This window comes from Amblyomma maculatum, chromosome 3 (assembly GCF_055883805.1).
Source record: "Amblyomma maculatum isolate TAMU_Amacu chromosome 3, ASM5588380v1, whole genome shotgun sequence".
Taxonomy (NCBI): Eukaryota; Metazoa; Arthropoda; class Arachnida; order Ixodida; family Ixodidae; genus Amblyomma; species Amblyomma maculatum.
Window position 1 is genome coordinate 77,327,362 of NC_139346.1, and position 19,164 is coordinate 77,346,525.

A 19,164-nucleotide genomic window follows, 5' to 3' on the forward strand; every position below is an offset into this window, starting at 1 on the left:
GAGGGCGGCGGGGCAAGCAGTTTACGTCGTGAAATTTCATCCCTAACGATTTCACGAATGGCGCACAGGAGACCTGGGGATGGAGATTATTCGACGCTGGCCACGGGAGTGACATTTGCCAGTCGCCCAAAGTTCGGTGTAACCCGGGAGGTCATGAGGGCCTCGAGTGTCCAGCAGTGTCGACAACGTCGGAGACCGAATTCAAGTTTTCTTTTTTCTTTGGCAATGAGGATGTGGTAGACGTCTTCTACAATGCCCTTAAGCAGATAGCCTACCTTATCTTCCTCGGTCATCCGACTGTCGACGGTCTTGCATAATTTCAATACTGCCTCGATGTATGTGGTGCAAGTCTCACCTGCTGTCTGAGCTCTCTGAGAAAGTGTCTGCTCAGCCTGCCTTCGTTTTGCAGTCAGATCGCCAAAACATTCTTTGATAGCTTCCACAAAGCCCTCCGAAGTAGTCAGAGAGTCCTCGTGGTTCTCGTACCACATCAAGGCGGTCTGCGGCAAGAAGAATATCACATTTGCTAGTTTCGCCACCGAATCCTAGTGTTTGAAGCGGCTCACACGTTCAAAATGAGTCAGCCACTCATCAACATCTTCCCCTGCTTGACCGGCAAAAAAACGAGGCTCTCGAAGCGGTAGCGTCGCGTTTGAGGCAGTTGGTGGCACATCCCCAGCCGGGGCAGAATGCTTCGCGTTGATGGTCAAAACTGCTCAATTGTCTGCTGCATTCTCGGAGGAGTAGGAGGAAGATCAGCGAGGCGACGGCGCCGGCGAGGCTCCAGCGGTTGAGGATGCGTCGTGAGGGTATTCGCACCCAGAGCCTCCAACAAGTTGTTACGACGGGGGTTTGAGGTCGGAGCGCTGCACAGGTCGAGAGGGCAGAGAACTCAGGTGGTGAATGGCTGCGAGTCCGGCACGGGCACGACAGTCTCCTCGTCTTTCTCAACGTCCTTTTTCCTTTCTTCTTATGTGTTTTTCTCTTCCTCAGAATTGCTTATATATATTTATATATATATATATATATATATATATATATATATATATGTATGTATATTTTTACGTACTCAGTACGTAACGGGGGTGTTTATTTGTTGTCTAAACCGCTGCGAGTCCCTCAAGCAACACCAGCACACACCACTGTAGCTTCTGTGTCTTCTTATTCTCCCTAGCCTCCTCTTCCTTTCTGATGCCCCGAAGCACGTGACACTTCCCCCCTCGCAGACGAAGACCCAGGGCAAGCTGTTTAAGAAAGGTGCCGGGGTGTCCTTCACTGGGGCTATGCGCCTCAACAAATCGTTGTTGTTTTCTGAGCTTCGGAGCTGGAGTTTCATATTAATTCCTTTTCCCGCTGAAATTCCTCTTCTCGTTCCTTTCGAGCCCTCTCTCTTTCTTCCTCGGCTTCCTTTCGAGCCCTCTCTTGTTCTTTCTCGGCTTCTTTTCGAGTCCTCTCTCGTTCTTTCTCGGCTTTTTTCCGTGCCCTCTCTCGTTCCTCCTCGGCTTCCTTTCGAGACCTCTCTCGTTCTTTTTCTGCTCTCTCTCTTTCTTCCTCTGCTCCCTTCCGAGCCGTCTCTTGTTCTTTTTCTTCTCTCTGTTTTTTCTTTTTCTCTCTGGCTAACCCATTTGCGCAGTTCGGCACCGGACAACCCCAGATGGGTGCCAGCCTCAATCAGCTCTTTCAGATTCATATCTGAAGCGCGAACCGTTTGGGTGTAACCTAAAGTCTGCTTAGCGAACCTTGCTTAAACGCTTCCGCGCGGCACAACCTCTCGCTATCGCTCTGCCGCTACACAGTTTACGACCTCTTCGTAAACTCTTCCAACTCGTTCTCCGTCCTCTGAGCTTGAGTGCACCAAACGTCCTGTCGCTGATGCCGGAATAATTGTCACCCGTTAATAATTATGAGGATTATTAACGATGCGCCCTTGACGGTGATCACCCTCCCAGACACCCTTATATTGAGTGGGGGTAGCTGTTCCTGTCGCAAGGAGATGCCCTCGACTCGCGGGGCAAGCTCAGCCGGAATTCAACTACCTTGGAGTGACAGAAGGGGGTGGCCGTTTGGTGCCCAGCTGTCACTGGTTCAAGCCAGAGTAAGGTTCGGAATCAGAAGTAACAAACAAAACAAACTTTATACACAGCAAGAGACAACATAAAAATACACCAGAACACTTGAAATGCACAGATGACAGGTTCACAGAATACAAACGCTAAGCATGCAACTGCAGAGGTATTCAATAACACATACGCTTTACAACAGATCAAACACGATAGAGTCACGAAAACAAACACCAAATTGTTCACCGGGCACTGTTGCAGTCCGACGCCTCGAGAGTCACGATGTGGCCGCCATGCAAGACGAGCGCCGCTCCCTCGCAGGTCCGTGGGCTTGCCAGGAGCAAGTGATCCCCGGGAGTCCAGCCGAGCCATTTGCGAACACGCCGCAATCGCTGACTGGCTGACTGACTGACTGCCTCCACAAGCGGCGCGGCCTCAATAATTAGGGCGCGCCGCGTCTGTCTGTTGAGGTGCCCTAGGGCTAGCGCTCACACACACTTAGCTTGGCTGGTTAGAGCGCACCCTTTTCCTCCCGTAGAGCCGCGCGTTGTCATTGGCTAGGCCCCATAGAATATTCTGGAGAGGTCTGGCATATTCCAGACTGATGAACCACCGTCATCGCCGGGTAATGGGAAAGAGGGTGACGGCGACGCGTACAAAGTTACGCGCTCTCTCGCGCGGGGAAGAAGGCTTTTCTCGAACATTGTGGAAGCGTCCATACGGCGCCGCGGGGGTCTCGCGCCGCGCCGGTTTGACAAAAATGTGCGCAGATTTCGTGACATTGGCATAGTCACACAGCGCTGTTATGCGCAAGGGCCGAAGCCATCACGAAAAAGTGCAGAAACGGCTTTTAAAATATTTCCTGATTCTTCTCTGCACTGACGATGCGTTTTCTTTTTGCCCCAGTCGCATTTGTCGCGCGGAGCCTCGAGGCCTGCAGAATTTTTTTTCTTTCTAAAGAACAGTTATCATGCCGTGGACTGTGCAGCTACAATTCAAATGTTTATTAATCGTTACCCTTCTTTAATGTTGCAAATTCCACGCCGTAGGCTACATTTTGCCGAAGATGTGCAGCAAAGCCTCTGCATGAGAGGCTACCGAAGCAGGGCTTCAGCGTTTTACCGCCGGTCGCTCTTCTATGACTGCAAAGCTGCGCAAGTGTCGACTCACCTTGCTTGCTGCTGTTTTCCTCTTTCATTCTCTGTATCACCCCTCCTGTTCCGTTACGTGACGATTCGCGTTTTATTTTTTTAGTCACCAGGTAAATTTACAGCGTATTTCTCTTTTTTCTCCGTCAGCGCGAGAAGTGCGGTTTTCGAATTATGCCTCCTTTCAACGTGAAATGCAAATTTATGAGGCTGAGCTGCAGAAAGGATGCTATTTCAGCTTAGGCTTTAAAATGCTGCAGCAGCGACGAGTGCGGCGAGTTCACTCTTAATTGGGAGACAGTGCCCTAGTTATTGCTGTCAAATTGCAATCCTTCATTTCGGTATCGCCTGCTTCGGGAGTGCACTGCTTGTGACGTACAGCCGGTACCGTTCGCTGCACCTGAGCCAGCGTGCAGCGAACCGTGGTTTCCGTGGTTTCGACGAGTTATGTGCAGTCAAAAACAACTGTCGCGGAAATGAGGAAACAGGGAATGCATATCCAGTAGCAGCAGGAGTAAGGTAGCAAGTAACAATCAAGGAATAGGCGCAGGGAAGCAATAGCAGCAGCATATTCCGCAGCCTCACAGCGTTGCACCTATTTAAAAATTAGCACCCAAAAGTGCACCGCTACGAATCTAGACGCTGCCGCGCATAAGCGCATTTCGGTTGCGCTAGTTCATCGCTAACCTGCAAGTCGCACGATATTAGCAGGGTTGTAATATCGCAATGTTTAGTTAAACGCTTCCCGCTACCATGGCTTGTTTCGGTATACTTGCTGGATGATATGGACGAATGACATGGGCGAGTGGCTGACCTTTTAGCAACGAGTGAGCTGCTATAACACTCTGTAAAATAACGACCATCTAGCAGGCCTCGTTTCTCGGGGGTAAATGCGGCCCTCACAAGGCTTGAAAATCACAGGACACCTTGACATCATAGCCTCGCTTTGTGGAAGAACTGGCAAAGTACTTCGCTTTTTCCTCGGCAAAGAAGAAGAGTGCTGAGCAGACCTTGGCTTGTCGGGCTGAACATCTTGATGAGATGAATTAGCAGGATATTGAGGCAATGCTGAAGGTCGGCAAGTTCGTCTCGGCCCGTGTGTCGGGCGAGGACAAAGTGGGCTATTTGTTCAAGGACATCTACATGTTCTTTACAAACAAAGAAAGCCTTAACTCTGCCACCTATGTCTTACGGCATCGCCGAACATTTCACAATTTGAAAATGCGCTGAATAACAGCGAAGTTCGGGTGCTTGGACACAGTGACGACAGTTTGTGTATTTGACACAATTTTTGAAGCCACTGTTCTTGCCTCCACTATCCTCTGGATAGTTCGCGAATTGCCCGCTCCCATGCACTCCTTGAGATCGAGCGTTCACGTCTATGCAGCGAATCAGTCTTTTTTCGATCAACGCAGTTCATTTTAAAGTGCATCATATATGCCTCAATATTCTCGGCAACACAATGCTCCAAAGTCTTACAAGGACCAACGCTACAACGAGCGCCCACCTTCCGTTCACGACCAGAACGCATGGCGTGGTGCATATTTAATGGGTATCGGCGCCAATGAATGTTACCAGGCACGGACCTTTGGTCGCCCCGACGAAGAATGCTTGGCACGGACCGTTCATCGCCCGCCTGTGGTTTGCTTTCGCTGCGGGAATCTAGGCCATATAGAAAGATTCTGCCACTGCCATAGACCTTATATATACAGGCCACCAATGTTCCTAGCGCGACCTGGTTACCAGGGTGCATTTACCTTGACTGCGTATTCATATCCTGCAACAGAATTTCGGCGCACCACCCTGTCTAATTCGTCCCCGCGTCAGATCGGATTGCCACTTCTGCCGTGCTTCGCACGCGGCAGTCTCTGTAACCTCGTCGGCGGTCCTTCCAAACTCATCACTAACGAGCTTGTACGATGGAGTTGAGGCCGCCTCAGCTTCGCTCTGTTCTAATATTCCACCTCGTGTGTCAATGCACAAGAATAAATTTTATGTGGTCGCTAACGGCGTACCTAAACAAGCTTTCGTTGTTACCAGTGCAAGTGTTTCAGTGATTAGTATGAGTTTTAAATACCTGGTTGGACGCAAACTAATGTTCAAGTGTGATGGAACCTGAGCGTTTTGTGGCATTAGTGGCGAGCCGTGGAGGAGGAGGAGGAAACTACTTTATTCAACGCACTATCAGGCATCGAGAATCTCCTGGGACAGGGTCGTCAAGGCCGACTGGTGTTTCAGCTGTTCAGAGGCTAACCAAGTCCGCCGCGTTGAGGGAAGTCTTGGAGTACGTATTCTTGAAGTTGAATTGGGTGGACTGTTTATCAAGTGAAATTCATCATTATCTCTAGCTCTGCCCATGACGTCGTTTTAGAAATAGATTTTCTGAAGCTGTGCAAATCAAGGGTCGACTGCGCAAAGCCGGGGCTTATTTAGAGCGCATGAAAGTACTCAGCCTCATGTGAAGGGCGTGTATCGCCAGAACAGCTTTTTTTGTATCTAGAGATACTATCGTGCTATCAAGGGCTCCAGTGAGTGTTTTGATGTTCGCTGCCCATGAGAAAGAGGAAATGATTGAGTCGCTAGTAAACCCAGTGCTTTCTACATGCCTAAACTTTAATGTCATCGTGCCACACTGTCCGGTATTTGTGCTTAACGGCAGCGCGTGGTTGTGGATAGTTGATTATTCGTCTCCAACTGTCGTATTACTATGTATTTTAAAACATGCGCCTCCAGTTGTGGCATCGGTCACGGCGGCCCCGGCTGAATCCGTTCCAGCGCCCAGCTCAAAAAGTAAAAATCCTTGCTTGAGAAACAAAACGCTGAGCTCCGCTCAAAACCGCTCACTTGTAGACATCCTGCTGCTGTACTCGGCTACTTCGACTTATCCACGCCCCGTGAATCACTCTCTATTCCCAAGTCTAGTACCTACCACACCACCGCAACCAGTTCTTCCCCCCGATTCGTCAAAGCCTTATCGTGTGCGGGAGTCACAGTAAGTCACAGAGGTGCTTCAGAAGGTCACTCAGAATTGGTCCAGCCCGTAAGTTGCTCCCGTAATTCTTATCTGTAAAAAAGCCGATACGTGGCGATTTCGCGTGCACTTCTGCCGACTCATCACCATGTCATCACCAAAAATGATGTATGCCCTTTGTCTCGTATTGACGAAGCCATAGACGTCATCTTTGGCGCTTGTTATTTTTCCTGCGTAGACCTAAGATGTGGTTACTGGAAAATTCCAGTGCATCCGACAAACAAAAACATAACTGCGTTCGTAACGCTGCAATGTCTTTTTGAATTTAACGTCATTCCATTTCGGCTCTACAATGAGTCTGCGACATTTCAAACATGCATGGACAAAATATTGCTCGGCAATGAATGGGAAATATTTGTATGTGATCTTGATGGACATCATAATTTTTGGCAAAATATTTGACGAACATAACCACCGCTTAACACACGTATTAGCCTGTTTACATAATGGCAGACTAGTTCCCAATTCTAAACGGTGCCGCTTTGCGAGCGTCAAGCATTACTGTTGGGCTATCTAGTGGATGAGCAGTGAGTGAGACCAGCTCGCCGAGAACGGCAGCTGTGCAGCCAACAGTCGGCGAGGCCAAGGAAAGCATTAGGGATTGTTGTTTGTCTTTTGTTTATTTTTTACTTCGGTAATCACATAAATTAGTAATGTAATCTGTTTAGGGGGAAAGATAACAAACACAAAATAGAAAGAAAAACAACGTGGTGATGGTGGGAACCGAACACACGACCTCCGAATATCGCGTCCGGGGCTCTTCCAACTGAGCTACATCGGCTGCTGTCCCCCCTGCTAATTTCTTGGGTATTAATGTTGTTATGCGAACCTTGAGAGTATATATACGACCCTTACGAGCATATGAACCTTGAGTGTGTGTATATATATGTGTATGTATGTATGTATGTATACATGCATATATAATACGTTCACAGCGTCACACTGAAAAACCTAAAACCTATTTATCGTGAAGTTTCGCTCGTAGCCCCACCTTTCTCAAGAATATCTTTACAGTGCGTTCAGACTCCTACTGAAATGTTTGGCAATGACAGCGGGAGGAGGCAGAGAAAGGGGAAAGGAAGGGAATACTCATGAGAGGAGCGGAGAATGAAACAAGACCTAGGGGCATTTTGCCATCACGCGAACAAACAAAGGATAAACAATACAAAGGAACGGACCCTGCACACGAAAAAGGCGTGCGAACAAACAAGCAGGGTGGGTTGTTAACATCCATTAGGGAGACGGAGAGTTTCGATTGGTGTACGCACTGGCATTCAGTGCAGGAATTTGCGACGCCTTGATACTGCTGCTGGGCAGCAACATGACACAGATGTAGCATCAGGCTGATAAATCAGGTAAAAGGCACATAATCGTATGTTCAGTGTACGAGCGAAAAGAAATCACAGGAAGTAAAGCGGAGGAGGTGATCAAGGAGGAAAAAAAACGTTAAAGCGGTAGATATAAACAAACATCACTGTAAACTCAGTCTATACAGCTTTATCGAAGAGTGACATTCTTAGTTAAGGAAATGTGGTGTTTTCATCGTACTCTTTCAGATACCTTTAACCCATTATGGCCTTCTGTCTATATATCCAAGTACAACATATTCAAATGTTATATTTGATGTGTTAACTTGTATTCGTCGTAACAGATACACTTCATATGTTATTGAATGGCTATTGCATAGCATCGAACGCGAAATGGAATTTAGCAAATGTTTTAGCATATAGGTGCTTTTTTACATGCAACCGGTTGTATGCGGCATGAGTTTGTCTATATACAATTGGAACTATAGTCGACGCAGCGGCGAGAAGGTCCGTGGATATCGAACAACTAAATATCATGGGCACAGAATGCTTCGGTATATAACCGAATTCAGCCTATCAATGAAAGATACAAAACATTCAGAACTATGAATAAAAAGGTACGGACACGCTTTGTTCTCTCTTGGAGGCACATAAAAGAACAAGCACAGTTGGTAGAACAGCTGTCCTCGAAAGGCGATAGTCCCGGTTTCGATCCCCGGACCAGTCAAATTTCTTGAACTAGAAAATTTCTGAGAGCTGTCTTAATTTACTTTTGGCAGTATGGCTGCGCTTGAGTGGAGGTCTGTCAGTAATTACTAACGTAATACAAATCTACTCCACCTTAAAGGATACCCCTAAATAATTGAACAATAATATATTGAAACAAAAGTAAAAGTACATCCTAGTACTTACTTCACTTATACGTTGTCTACGGGAATTTGGTATGTCGTCTTCATAAAAAGCTCCTATACAACCAATTACAGATAGTACGAACACACCTACAGTTATAGATGCCATCTCGCAGTAAGCTAGAGGTCAAGCTCTGCAGAAGCAAACCACACTGCATGTGTATAAGGAAACCCTTAATACTAATAAAGTCCAGGCAAACTCATCAAGAAACGACCAATAAAAAACAATAATTTCAATAAATTGAAATGAAGTATGCTCTCGCGCATTTTAAGTTCCTGAATAATTTTTGCGCGCTTATAAAGAATTGTCGTTGCTAGTCGTTAGGCTCGTTTTCACCTGCATGACACTTTTGCCACTCTTCCAGCTGTAAAAGGTGATCTGTACAACGTTATACTTAAATATGAAAACGCGCTCGTCTGTATGCTGTAGAATGTATGTCAGTTGAGAAACTGGTAATACTGTGTTCTTTCTTGCGATAGACGTTCATTTTATCATTTCTTATTTCTCGAGATGGCAAGTCATAGCCGCTAAAGTAGGAAGTCATCAGTGTTCATGTATTGTTAGCTTTCTTCATTTTGTTGAATATGTTATGGAAGGCTTCAAATTCAAATTAGTTATTAATTGGTGCACGGTTTTTCAAATTTGCATGCATATTTTCTTTGTAATTGCTTGCCGTTCTTGAGACACCAAAATCTTTAAGTATTCATGCTTTCCCTCTTGCACAATGCCGTTTGGTCTAATATGGTAATAAGTAATTAGTAAAATTATTCCTATGATGTGGTGAGTTTGCAGAAACCGCATAAATGTGTAGCTGCATATTTATACCATGGTCATTGCGGAATAATAAATAGCTCGCCATATGCCAAAAATTCAGCAAACTGGCTGCAAAAGCAGCAAACCGGGCTCCTCGGTCTCACAGAGGATGCAGGAAATCGCTGGACAAGTATTTTACCGAAAAGGTAACAAATAAAGAAAAGGTGGCAACGCTGTAACAACGCACATAGACAGCAAAACAAAGAAAATATAACAGGTAATGTCCACGCAAGGATGCTTTTCTGTTGATCGCTGGCACTGTCCCCATTAATCTTGAATGCCCACTTATCAACGCGACTTTCGTCACAGTGGCCTAATTTCAGTTTCCATATATAGAGAATCTCAGACAAGTGTGAGAATGTTTGTACAAATACGATGAGCAGTAGGTGAGTGAAACTAATCTCTTCAGAGTAACGTATAAAAATGTGCATTAGTTTGGCTCACCAAAAGTAACAATTAACGAGGACTAAATGGTCGCGCCCATATATGACACTCTCCGTAAACTTTTGTTGGAAGAGGTAATATTTTCATCGGCGCGATTGACCTGCATTTCTGTCCTCCAAATTCTGTGAAGGTTGATAATATTGTCATGTAGTATGGCATCATCCCACCCTCATTTCTGACCGATGAGTTGGATTGGGTTGTTTAGTTTAACGTCCCAAAGAGACTAAGGCTATGAGAGATGCATGTAGGGGAGGACTGCGTAAATTTCGACCAGCTGGGGTTCTTTAACATGCACCCACATCGCACAGCACACGGGCGCCTTGCTTTTCGCCTCATTCGAAAACCGGCCGCCGAGGCCGGGATTCGATCCCGCGGCCTTAGGAACAGTAGTCGAGCGCCGTAACCACTGCGTCACCCCGGCGGGGACATTTCTGATCGATTAATAGTGAATGCTATAAGGCGGGAATGTTACATCTTTTTTCAACGTTCTCTGAAGGACTTACCAGCGGTAGAAAGCATCCGAAGAATCAACAAAACATTTTCAGGCCTTAAAGGTTGTCCTATAGAATGTAATTAGTAAGTTTTGTAACAAACCGCGTCCAAGTTTCAAACTTTCTGATTGTTAATAAATGGACGTTACAGTAGATACAGTAGCACAATTATTTGATTTTATAGTCGCGGAGGTAGTTAGGAATGCAAGGGAAGAAAACCGAAGGGAAGAGTTTTGCAGTAAGCAATGAGGGCAATAGAAAACAGCGTTTATTGGCCATTTTTACATGGCGCCACAGACTTAAGCCCCCGCAAAATGCCTACTAGAAACGAATAGCGCTCTGAAGCAGAGTTTTCAACTGACAAAAACGTTGTACAAAGCGCGATACGCCGCATTGCAACCCGCCAAGCAGAGCATGCGCGAAAACGACCTATGCTGACTCGTCTAGGCCTTGCTCTTAGTAGCTATATGTATTATTCTTCCGCATCATTTCCTTTCTCGTTGTCGGTATCACCTTGCACTAGTTCCACTCTTACCTCATATATTACCCCCGCTGCACAAATCTCTTTCCCAGCACCATAAACACTTGTAACACCACCTTAAGGTCCGCCCCTTTCTCACTTCAGCATGTCTTTCACGCCTACACTCCGGAATGTATTCGCTGGTTATGTGAAAGCCACCGTGTCGACTACGCTGACAGACTTGTTGTGCTATAGCATACCACGTACTTCGTGTCGGTGACGTCCTCATCCAACGAAGATTTGGTGAGTTTTGCGACCATACGAAACAGGATAGTGTTTGGTGTCATGTCGAGGTACTTTGCTTACATCCTCTATTTGTAGATCTCTCGTTTGCGAAGCAATAAAATAATTGATACTGGTTAAATTAGACTGAATTAGAAAGTCATTCATACAATTCGTCAGCAAACCTGCTGTTTCTCTAGTTAGATTGGTTAATGTCGAACTATTTTCACGTTGTTAACTGCTTTATATTACAAACTAGAAAGAAACTGGTGGGTTAACCACAAATGAAAACACATTCGTACCTGAATTGTAGCAATACCAATTGGTTTGGTTTGATTTGTGGGGTTTGTCTCAGGGGGATTTGTCCCTCTCTTCTGTGTCTCTCATATCGACTGAGGCTATGAGAGACGCAGTAGTGGAGGACTCCGGAAATTTCAACCACCTGGGGTTCTTTAACGTGCACTGAAATCGCACACCACACTGGCGCCTAGCTTTTCGCCTCCATCCAAAAGCGGCCGCCGAGGCCGGAATTCGATCCCGCATCCTTGGGAACAGTAGTCGAGCACCCTAACCATTGCGCCACCCCGGCGGGACCAATGCCAAATGGTACCGCAAGATAAGTATTCGAGTTTTTTGTCAAGCTCATTCTCCTGCGACACGGCGCTTCAGAAATGCTCATCACGGACAGGGAAGGAAGGAAGGAAAAACTTTATTTAGCCCTATATTTCTTGGTGGTTCTTGGGACGCGCACGATGATACAACTTGCAAAGCAGCGGCGCACAATACATGCCAGAAAACCAAGTGTGCGTTTGGACACCTACGCTCCATTGCCGTCTGAGTAAAAAGCGCTTGCAGCGGTACTTTGCTAATGAAAATTTCTTCAACGCATCAAACAAAATGCCTACGAAGTTATTTCCGAAGGGCACAACATCCATGCCGCGCCTGGCGCGACCACAAATCGTACAAGGGACGCGCCTGAAGCCTTACTACATGCTCTAAAGGTTCATCATCATCATCATCATCATCAGCCTCATTATAACCACTGCAAGGCGAAGGCTTCTCCCATATTTCTCCACTTAACCCGGTTATGTGCTAGCTGCATCCACTTGACCCCTGTGAACTTCTTAATATCATCCGCCCACCAACTTTCTGCCGCCCCCTGCTACGCTTTCCTTCCCTTGGAATCCAGTCTGTTACCCTCAGCGACCATCGGTTATCCTCTCTTCGCACTACATGTCCTGCGCATGTCCATTTTTTCTTCTTAATTTCCACTAGAATGTCGGTAACTTGAGTTATTTCTCTGACCAACTCTGCACGCTTTCTATCTCTTAATGTTACCTCTACCATTTTTCGTTCCATAACCCTCTGGGTTGTCCTCAACTTAAGTAGAACTCTCTTGGTTAGCCTCCACGTTTCAGCCCCATAGGTGAGTACAGGCAAGATGCAACTGTTGTACATTTTCCTCTTAAGCGATACCGGTAAGCTGCTAGTCATAATCTGCGAGTGCTTGCCAAATGCGCACCATCCCAATCTTATTCTTCTTGTTATTTCCTTTTCATGGTCCGGATCTGCGGTTACTACCTGTCCTAAGTAGACATATTCGCCTACTACTTCCAGTATTTCGCTACCTAATGTAAACTGCTGTTCCTTCCCGAGGCTGTTGAACATTACCTTAGTCTTCTGCATATTCATTTTCAAGCCTACCTTTTACTTTTTCTGTCTAGGTCATCAATCATTATTTGCAGTTCATCCCCCGCGTTACTTAGCAAGGCAATGTCATCAGCAAATCGCAGATTACTGATGTATTCTCCATCTACCCTTATCCCTAACTGCTCCCATTCCAAGTCTCTGAATACTTCCTCTAAACAAGGACTTGAAGAATCCTTGATAATGCCACGTTGGAGCATGTCATGAACTTGTTCGTCAATACGCTGACTTTCGATCGGAGACACACGATATGGCTTCTGTCTGATTGGGCGAGAGATTGCAGTATCAATCGAATGATGGATGCGAGAATTTGGAATCGGTGGCTGATGATCTCTGGCGAAGTCGAAAACCGAAACATGCTTGGAAAGCAGTTCAGTCAAAATTGGGCGTTCCTGTGCTCCCAAAGATGTGTTTAACATTGCCCGGATTCAGGACTGCCAAATGAGATGTTTTCAATTCAAGAGCATAGTTACTTAGTGCCGCCACGTAATTCGACACACCTTACTCATAATGAGAGAGCCTCATGCCACGAGGCAACACGGCTGGCTCGTCTGAACAGTTTACAGTCCTCAGCAAGGTGTGATCTCTGGTGACTTAAACTATGCAACGTGGCACAAAGACACCCTTCTTTGCATAGGAAAGTGTTCAAGTGTTCAATGAATTCTCCGCATATCGCAGGTACAACTGTATCTTCAGACACAGAAAACGCTCCTAAATCGAGCGACGAGGTTTTGTATAAGAGTTGACATGAACGCAGCATTCAGCGAGATCTGTCCCCTACGGCAGTCTAACGTTGCCCCATACTTTTGCGAAGTGTATACCTAGAATTACTTCATGCATGGAACCAGGCAACACTGTGAATTCACTTCGAAACCCTTGGCCACCAATCGGAATTTTCGCACAGCACACCCAAAGGCACCAATGACTCACCGCCAACACCACGGAATAACACTGCCCGGTCACCACTAAACCTTACTTTCCTACCTAAACGGTTCTTAAAACTCAAATTCATAACATACTGTAGATCCAGTGTTCAGAAGAGCCATTGTTCTCACACTATCAATAAACACTTTCAATTTCTGCTTTAGCATAAACACGGGTAGAGGAATGGACGTCATCGACTCATCGGTGGCCTCACCTCCATCCGCCGCGCCTCCTAGTTCCCGGAGGCGGAGGGGAAGAACGACGTCGCGGGAAGGTGACCGCCGCTGGCGCTGGGGTGGAGGCGTCACACTGCGATCAGATGCAGGTTATGAACTCCGCAAATAAGTGGAATGGTATGTGTCCCAAGCGGACAAATTCGGGGATCGCTGCTGTTCAGTGTGCAGTCGTCAGTGAATGTTCCCCGGGGGTCGGTAGTCTTGAGCAGGGAAGTGGCGGCGGCAGTATCTAGCGAGGTGCCCTGCAATGCCACACCTGTAACACACAGGTTGAGGGCGCCAGCGATCAGCATAAGCTTCCTGACTAACCAAGTCGCAACGCTGGTTGTAGCCAGGCTCTCGGTGCTGACGAACCACGTCTCTAGGGTAGGTGGACCTCCTTCCCGTTGGCTGAGGGACATAACTTTGAGCAGAGTTGTTACGATGGTTCATATCCGAAGCGTCTCTAGGTTGTACCCACGGATTGGAAAGGGCGGCGACATCTGCTTGTGGTGCCCTACTGTGCCGCAGATATTTTTCACGGCGGATGGTGTTCCTGGACCTAGGCGGTTCTTCATGCACAATTTCCCGTATCGTATCAGCCTTTGGAAGTTGAGAACATGCTTCAACACTGGCTACAGAGGTTACATCTGCCAGTCTTCCGAATTTAGGAGTGATTTGACGCAGCTTGAGAGCTTGAAATGTTCTGCAGTGTTTTATAACGTCGACGGTGGTACTCAGGCTATCCTGCTGTCCATCAAATTGAAGCGTCAGATTAGTACTTCTGCTCTCTGCTTCCTCCTCTCTGTGTTGAATATGGAATGCATGTTACGAGGGAGGGGGGAATGATTGGATTTTCTCGGCAGTCCTGTGGTATGCTTGATTTTTCTCGTAGTCCCCTACCTGTCTGCAGGCCTACCAAAATCGAGTATAGGTCTACCCGGGGTCGTTCGACTTAATCTTTCTAGCTGCGAAACTCTGACAGCCTCCGCTATTTAGTCCCAGTTTTTGTATCCTCCTATAGAAAGGAACTTCTCTGTGGACGTGGTAATCGGTAGGCCCAGGTCGCTCTTTATGCACCATCCATTGAGAGAGTCTACTCTCCTCTTCTCTTCCGACCTAATATTCTCCTCAGAGCTTCTAGGGGCTAACTTTCGTGTATGCATAAATCACCTGGGGACATCATGAGCATTCGTGACGGTTCATAGCATGCTCTTGTCGAACACAACCAGCATTCCATTGAACGCATGAAAGTTCACCGGCGTTGTATACGACGTTTACAGGAAATTAAAGGCGCAGTATCTGTCGCTCGCAGAATCCCGCTGTCTTCATGGCAGAGAAGGGGAATTACAGTGAACGTTTCCCGATCCGGGGCGTGGCGCAGTTCGGCAGGGGCTGAAAGGAATAAAGGTTCGATCCCCTGTGGAGACAATGTTAATTATTGTTTTTTGAACGATCTCACGCGAAAGTGTGACACCCTCTGCCGACAGCTCCTGCTGACCACGATGAGAGATTAAACGCTTTCGCCTTAAAAACCTTATACCCCTGTCACACAGTCATTTTCAAAGGCGATTGATCCGATAGCCTTCGAGATTTTCAATCGCGATTGAACTCAAAGGATTTGTGCCGTTCCCAAACGGCAAAACTTGAAGGGTGTTAAAATAGTTCTGGTCTTTGGCGCCAAACATTTGTGGCGCCATTATCGTTGCTTTCGATTTTGCTTAAAGAACTAAAAAATTTCATAAGTGCGAAACGTAATATCCCTGCTACCTTTTTTAGTAACCGCAGTTTTTTATCTGGTAATAAAGGACAACTTTTTTGACACGCGTTGACGTTTATACAGCCGTGCTTTTCACTGTGTTTGCTTTTCTAGGCTGCCCAGGTTAAAACGCTCGAGAGTACAAACGTAATACGCATCCAAAAAGAGCGATGCTATTTATAAATTATTACGAACACTAATACTTTACCATGTAAATTAAAAATACAAATATTAGCGCGTATCTATGTTTCTGTGTCGCAAACGCGCTGTGAACGAGAGTACGCGTAGCGCTCAACAGGTCAACGATAGCAACGGTGCGCGACGTTCGGAGGAGGAGGACGAGGAGGAAGATGAGGAAGAAAGGCAGGGAGGTTAACCGGTAAAGGAACTGGTTTGCTACCCTCCGCTGGGGGAGAGGGGTAGATGGGTATAAAAGTTGTGGGTGAGGGGCGGATGGGTGATGACATACAGTTACATCACAGACATGTGACATCACATCCCTGTGATGTAGACATTCGAGATCTCGCTAGAGTTCTCAGCTGTGCCGTTGACTCGATAGACTATCGACTCAATGGTCATTTAAAACTTCCGTGTTGAAGCGTTCGAAGTCCTTCGAGTCGATAGACAATCGATTCGAGAGCCTTCGAAATGCCCGTGTGACAGCGGTATTAGACAGATGCAGGATAACCCCGCCTTGAAAACTGGCGCCATAACCGCGCGACGAAAGAGAGCCGATCTGACGGGACAGTCACTCGCAGTGCGTAGACGCTGGCAACGACGGTGCCAGTGCTACAGTCAATGCGAATATACCTTCCATGACTCAGCGTTACGTGGTACGCGCCACAGCTCAGGAGCACAGTGCAAAATAAGAGCTCCCCCTATTCATCATACCCCTTACACGCTTCTTGGCCACCACATGCGATAGTATCATGCTCTTATTTTTATTACTTTTCGCGCACACACACCCTTGAGCGCTACCACCCCTCCCCCCTCCTCGCAGGCCGGTTGGCTCCGTCCGCGCATGTGCTGTGGGGAGGCATGAGCTGTTTCTCCTTTTAGCTGTGGCTTCGAAGCGAGGATACGCTTTCTGAAATTGCTATGCTTGTTGAAGAGTATTTGCTCTATTATGACATGTTTATTCTTTAAATTGCATTCGCTGGTACAAAAGTTAAAACAACCGATTACTATTCTCGAAAGCTTGTTTAAATTGGTTAGGCTATGGTGCTTCCTTATTTCTTGCATAGCTGTGTATGCTGCTTCTGCTGTTTCATATCTAGCACGACACCATCTGTGATGCTTTAAATTTACTGTACATGAGTCATTTTATTCAAGAATGAACGAAAAAAAGCCACCTTAAATATATAGATATGAAATAATAAACTTATGGTTCCTGATGCGCGTTTTAAAACATTTTATGGCGTTAGAAAAACATCAAGGGCACGCGAATGCAACACTCGACGAATCGGATTTTTAAACACACCACAATCTTCTTAGTCTACACCTCACATGCTAGATTTGACATTCGGCTACTGATTCCAATGTCACGGGTTCGACCACGGCCACAGTGGCCATTTACTGATCAAAGTCGAAACGCAAAAAAATCCTTTTGGAGGACAGAAAACTGGGGGAGTTGGTTTCAATACAAATCAGACATTGCCTAACAGCGCAAAACCATGGACGCAGGGTAGAAGTGAGACAACTACTCTCACTTCACACTTCTACCCCGCGTCCGTGTTGTTTGCGCAGTAAGACTATGTCTGATTTGTAGCAAAATATCCCCTGTGCTGTTCCTTATTAGCGAGCGTTGAATTTGTAGTCATCAAATATTTGTTCTATGTTTTTGTAATAACGCTCAGGACGTTATAAAGAATACCAACAGTCACGTGGATTGTGCGAAAAAGTGGAAACTAAATTACTACTCGAGTTTTCTTCCATTCAGTTTTCGATTGTATTCCAATGGCTTAAATCTTCGTTTGTGCTGCTAAGCCTGCAATAGATGCGTGGGAACGTACAGGGATTAGCGTCATTACTTTGATGTCAACGCGGCCAAAATCTAACGAGCGGCCGTTATTACGTTACTTTGGATTGTGTTACTTTACTCACCAAACTTTGATTACGCTTGTGGTGGCCGGTATCCAGACGGAGGGAACGAACATGCGCAAACCGCAGCTCAGCGTAGACTGTTTATTTACGTCAGAGAGTGTGAGCTCGAGAGAAGAGAGAGAGAAATTGTGCAGATGATGATAGCACTGGTGTGTGGAAGCGAAACCGAAACTTGTGCAGAATACAACATCACTTACCACTTAAAAAAAAACACGAAACACACGTAAAAGCACATTATGCACAAAAGCAGGAACAATAATCAGTATTGAAGTCTGTCAGGTCGGCGACGGTCTCTTGCACTTCGACGCAGCGTTTGTGCTGTGTCGTTACTTTGCGGAGGAGTTTAACTTGCTTCAATCACTGGAGACTGCGGTTCAGATGTTATTTCAGATGGTGCTGATTCCGCGCGATCTCTAGAAGTAGATGGCTCGTTGTCTGGAAGCAGTGCCCAGGGTGGTGTAGAGTCAGAGCTGTTTTCTGGTACGCGAAATAATTTAGATGCATTCCAGATGCAGCCGTCACTTAGCAGAAATGAATTCCAGTCTCCCTTTCTGACTACTTGAAATGGACCCATGTATGAAAGCGATGCCTTGCCTTCAACTTCGGCAATCCTTACTCGAACGAGGTCACCGTTTCGAAATGTTGGGGCCCTAGCACCGCGTCTCCTATCCGTATACTGTTGGGTGTACGACTGCTTAGCTTGGACCCTCTCGCGAACTGGCTTCAATGCAGCATTAGAGTGTACGTCGCTCCCAGAGGGCATTCTAGCAATACTGAGCCGTCTTCTGGGTTGACGACCGTGTAGCAGCTTGGCAGGTGACAAGCCAGTGGTCGCGTGCGGAGTCGATCTATATCTACCGAGGTAGTCAACAAGGAATTTTTCAACGGGCGTTTTTCAATCTCGCCGTCTGTATGCAATCTTTGAGCACCCTGTTGAATCTTTCTATTGCACCGTTTCCCTGAGGGCAGTACACTGAAGAGGAACGATGTATAATGCTCCCCTCGCGCAAGAATTCCTAGAACATTTGAGACGAACTGCTGTCTGTTGTCAGTTACAATATCGTCCGGGAAACCCTCTGAATACTTCCTGCAGGCACTCGACAACAGTATGCAACGTTACTGTCGGTGCAAACGCAACTTCAGGCCACTTCGAGTGGTAATCAATCAGGGTTATTATGTATCGACAGTTGGAAGGCGCCCATTCAAGAGGACCTCCAATGTCCATCGCGAGCTTTTGCCATGGCTTGTCTGGGAATGCCACATGTTGCAAAGGCGCGAAAGATAGTTTAGCAGACTTGTCGAGTGTCTGACAAATGTGACAGTGACTATAGCTTCCTCAACTTGTTTGTCCATTCGAGGCCACCAATAGATGTCACGCAGCCTTTGCTTAGTTATTACTATGCCAGGGTGGTTTTCGTGTACGAAGCTGACAAGCGCAGCCTTCAGCACATCAGGGATTACAATTTTTCCCCTCGGAGCAACAAGCCATCCACCTGAGACAGTTTCTCTCG